This window comes from Rutidosis leptorrhynchoides, chromosome 2 (assembly GCF_046630445.1).
Source record: "Rutidosis leptorrhynchoides isolate AG116_Rl617_1_P2 chromosome 2, CSIRO_AGI_Rlap_v1, whole genome shotgun sequence".
Taxonomy (NCBI): domain Eukaryota; kingdom Viridiplantae; phylum Streptophyta; class Magnoliopsida; order Asterales; family Asteraceae; genus Rutidosis; species Rutidosis leptorrhynchoides.
Genome location: NC_092334.1, coordinates 127,726,148 through 127,731,170, shown reverse-complemented (window position 1 = coordinate 127,731,170; position 5,023 = coordinate 127,726,148). Strand labels below are relative to the sequence as shown.

General features: G+C 39.7%; 1 non-coding gene across 1 annotated transcript; it reads right to left on the bottom strand.

The window, feature by feature from the left end:
* Positions 1–1,301: 1,301 nt before the first annotated feature.
* Positions 1,302–1,408, bottom strand: LOC139894813 (small nucleolar RNA R71). The gene has a single exon (XR_011775295.1). It is a non-coding gene; the product is annotated as a small nucleolar RNA R71 (small nucleolar RNA).
* Between the last annotated feature and the right edge of the window lie 3,615 nt (positions 1,409–5,023).

Here is a 5,023-nt window from a genome sequence, read left to right as displayed (position 1 = left end):
TCGGGAAACCGCTTAGTAGGGAATCTAGTGTTTACATCAAGGTATATCTATCCAAGGAGTGTCTCATAATCATCCCGACACTACGTTATCTTAAATCATGGTGAACCACGTCTTCTCTATCCTTAGCTGTTGCATGCTAGCTAGCTTATTTTAATTATATTGCTTTAACATTTTAATTACAATTATAAATCAAATCAACCCAACTATTGACTTTACACAATTTGATATTCTGGATAAAGTGGTGTCTTGAGTAAACCGGTTGGACTTGGTTGTTGGATTTTCCGAACAGTCGTCAATTTATTGGGACCAAAAGGATCCTACCTCTCCACACAAGGTGTACCTAGCCACTAGTCTTGGATACTAAATTGTGTACAAACCTAATCTTAATTACTAAATTATCTGAATAAGCTCCATTTCAAATTCGACTGCTCAAGGAACGACCCTAGGTCATATTTTCCCTTGCTGACCCATAGGAAGGAATAATAGATTTAGGCCCAGCATATATAAATTAAACAATCAACTTCTTCTGTTGATATCCTGAATTGACGTTTTGCGACCTAACGACACAGCATAAATAAACCGTCCGATTCGGGCATATCACAGAGAGAGTTAATTTTTGGCGCCGCTGCCGGGGAGCGGTAGTACGATTTGGAGCCTGTTTAGATTAGCTAGTTTTTAAGAGACCCTTTTGACTGAGACTAGCTTTGTCAGAAGTTACTAGTTTACCATAGTTAGGTTAGATAAAATTAGCTTAATTTAGATTAATTAAAAAGTTTAAAATGGACTTCCTTATTAGTGAACCTTTAGGATGGTTTAACCTACTTAGACCGCTAAGAATTCTTCCGACATATCCTTTCTTCTATCCGATATCATGCATTGTACCCATCCGACGAGATCCACACTTACATGCCGATAGTTTGACGATGGTTGCATGCATCACTCTCGCTAACATCAACAAACCCTCGTTAGAAGCACGAGGAGGACCGATACTCTATCCAGAGGTTAACGGAGCATCTTTTGTTCTTAAGCATAGCATCATACAACTAATTCAGAATCACTGTCTATTCCATGGCTTACCAATTAACGATCCCAACTCTTACTTAAATAGATTCCTCTCCTTATCTAACTCATATAAGCAAAACGGGGTTGAACAAGATGTAGTTCGTCTGTATCTGTTCCCCTATTACTTAACTCTTCATGCAAAAACTTGGTTCGAGGGGTTAGAACCCAACTCTATCACCTCATGGGAGGAAATGGAAACAACTTTCTTAATCAAGTACTTTTCCTCATCAAAACAAATCAGACTTAGGAATGATATCGTAAACTTTCAACAAGAATGCGATGAATCACTCTACACTGCATGGGAAAGATTCAAACACTTACTTCGAAGATGCCCGAATCACTGTCTTGAGAGCTCTGATCAGATTTTGGCCTTCTACAAAGGTCTGAATCAGAACAACAAGTGTACTCTTGATGCTGTTTCTCAAGGTAACTTCATAAAATTCACTGCTGATGAGGCCTGGAGATTGATTGAGGAGATGACTACGCACCATCACGATTGGAACACGGAAGAGCACATTTCATCAGAAACATCGCTTTCTGCCTCTGATCCTATCGAAAATAAAACCATCAAATTTCTCTCGGACCAAATAGAAAACATCACCAAAGAAGTTGGAGAGCTAAAGAAACTCCCGCAACATGTGTCTCAAGTGCAATTATGCCAGAATTGTACTGATTCACATTCGGTAAAGGTATACGAGGCTGAATGTGAGGACTCTGTTGTCTACTCTGATAAGATCCTAGCTCATTCGCACAACCCACCCACCAAACCCACTACCCCACCAGAGACAAGTCCAGACGACGTCCTACTGCGAATCATATCCATGATCACAACAAGACAAGACGCAGCTGACTTAGTCATGACTAATCACTTGAGTAGTCTTGAAAATCAAATAAGCCAGCTAAATCAACGTCTCGATTCTCTAGGATGTCCTAAAAATGACTCAAAGGTGGCACATAGCCAACCTTCAGTTTCTTCTAAGGAGGAGAAACTAACTAATACCCGTTCGGTAGTAGTCATTGAGTCATCACCTAAACCTACTGGGAAAGCACCCATTCCATTCCCGGGCCGTCTCAAGCAAAGACCTAACAAGATGAAATATTTCAAGCTTGACGGTAAATTTTTGGACACTATGTCTAAAAATCCTCACAGTAAGAAGTATTTTAGGAAACTTCTAACAACCAAGGATAAGGTACCCGAAGTACCCAATGTCCTGCTGAACGCGGATTGTTCAGCCATTCTCTTAAATACTATTCCTGAAAAACTAGGGGATACCGGACGATTTACCCTTCCTTGTTTTATCTACCAATCTGGTACTATCTATTCTCTCGCTGACCATGGTGCCAGCATCACTCTCATGCCCTACTCACTGTTCCAGAGACTGGAAATTGGAAACCTTAACCCTACCAAAATGAGCATCCAGCTAGCTGATCAATCCACTAGATATCCTAAGGGAATAGCTGAGAAAGTCATGGTTAAGGTCGACAAATTCCTCTTTCCAACTGACTTTGTGGTTATTGTAACAGACTGAAACCGGGGTTAGAAGCAAGATTACTTAATTGCCCTGAGGTTTATATTTGTGTTTAAAATATGCTTTTATTTTAATAATATGTTTATTATTAATTGATTATGTAGTTAAGACCAGTTTGTGACAAGGGTCACAGAACAGGTTCGTTTGTTTAACTTGAACTTCATTAGGGCCTCCTAATGAAGTACGAAAGATATTAGATAACTGTTAAATACCCGTGTGTTGTAGGGTATGGGTTTTAATAACCCATAAGTGTGTTGAATCTGCTTTATGAGTTCATTTTCTAGAACTCACTCAAGAAAACAAGAACGTACCTACACTTTCATCATCTCAAAACCCTAATCAAATCTAAGCTTGAAATTGAAGCAAGTGGCTTTAAGGATTGATTCATATCATCTTTGTGATCATTAATCCAGGTTTGTGTGCTTGAATTAGTGATTTAATTCTTAGAAATTGGGTTTGGGGTGCAAAGTGGGTTTTTGGTAAAATTAAGCTTGAATCTTCATGTTTTGTGTTTGTGATGCTTAATTGATGTTAGTAATAGTTTCTATATAGTTTATATGATGTTTTTAAAGTTGTTTTGGTGTTAGAACTTGCAAAAATCGAGTTTTTGGGCCAAAAACGCGAAAATCAGCGTGCAGGAGCTGTTCTTCAGCTCCCACACGAGTGACAGGTCACTCGTACGAGTGACCACACTTTTGTGGGTCAACCACGCATGTGAGGGCTCACTCGCACGAGTGAGGCCTCAGTCACACGTGTGAGCACAGGGTCCGGTTTGTGGAAACTTGTTTTGGTCATAACCTTCAAACCGTAACTCCGTTTTTGATGAATCAAGTATCGTTGGAATCGTAATAAAAAATCCTATCCAATGGTAAACTTTTTAGAAGCTATATCAAAATTTATTTGGGTCAAAAATAGAGGTATTAGCGTGTGTGTCTAGTGAGCATGCGTTAATATGTTATTATGGGTTGAATTCTTGATATAGGCTTATGAATGAAAGAATATATGATGAATATAGGTTGGAATATGTCATTACATGTTGCTATTGATGTTCCTTGTCACTCGCATGAGTGAGCCTTCACTCGCACGAGTGATTCTTCACTCGCACGAGTGAGCTTTCACTCGTACGGTTGAGGCGGTCAACCGTATAGATCTAATGTTGTTCAATTGGATATTTGGCCAAGGACTAAACATACTAGTGAGGTGTCAACTGAACGGTTAATGTTTCTCAGACGTGCAGATGAGTGTCACTCGTACGGTTGACAGGTCAGATTGATTAAGTGTGCTTGTTTATTGATGCTATTGTCTTGTTGTTGGGATGATATCAAGACATTATTACTGACTGTGTTATGTCTATTCTCAGGTGGAAAAGATAAGGAGAAAGCTCAGTAGTCAGAATCTGAGCTGTTGCTGGTAATTGGTGGGTGGGTCTATCTCCGGATAGAGTATTAAGTAGCTGACACGCTACTTGTTCAGACTCTTTATATTATGTTTATGTTCTGTATGATTACCATGCGTAGTTAGATATTTCCATGCTAGTTAGGACGACTGCATGAATGTTTATCTGTGATCTCATGTGCGCACTGTTAGTTGGACACCAACCGAGGCGGCAAGGTTGGGAACCCACGGAGGCGGCAAAGTCGGGTTGATATGAGGTCTACTGTAAGAGCCTGGTCGGGTCATGATGTTACTGATTCTTCAGTATAGCATAGAAGGATGCATGTGTTGCGTCTGGACAGTTATGCAGTGGAATCAGTAAAACAGACTATCGGTAGACTGTAGCTTGATCAACTAAGTCGTGTGCTCGTACAAGCCGTCGATTCTGATATTGTCAGTTGTTGTATGCTAGTTCAGGACGTTAGCATAGATGTGACCCTTGCATGTTCCGTTGCTTATGCTTGGTCTGTTAGATAGTACTCATTCACTTTGCTATTGTGCTAATTCCCCCACATTTACCACCCTTGCAGGTTTAGGTACTGCTGATTAGGACAGGGTGTTGTGGACGGGTGAAGACATGTTTGACTACAAGCTGAACTCTGATGTTTTCTATTTTGTAATGTTTTTAAGTAACACCGACGTTTTAGAATGTTATAATAACGTTAACTAAGATGATTTGATAACTATGGTTTGTAAATGTTATCTAGGGGTATTTATGTAAATTCAGTCTTCCGCTGTGTTTTAAAAAAAAATCAGGGTGTTACAGTTATGGACTATAAAGAAGACATGAAAACCCCTATCATCTTAGGAAGGCCTTTCATGAATACAGCCAAAGCGATCGTTGACATTTATTCACGGACTATCACCTTGAAAGCCCGTGGAGAAGAGGTCACTTTCACGATCGACGAGTCTGTATGTCCTTCTGATGGGTACGCCGAAATAAATACCATATCCACTAATGAAGTCATCTTCCGTGAACCAAATTTCAAGAATGTAGA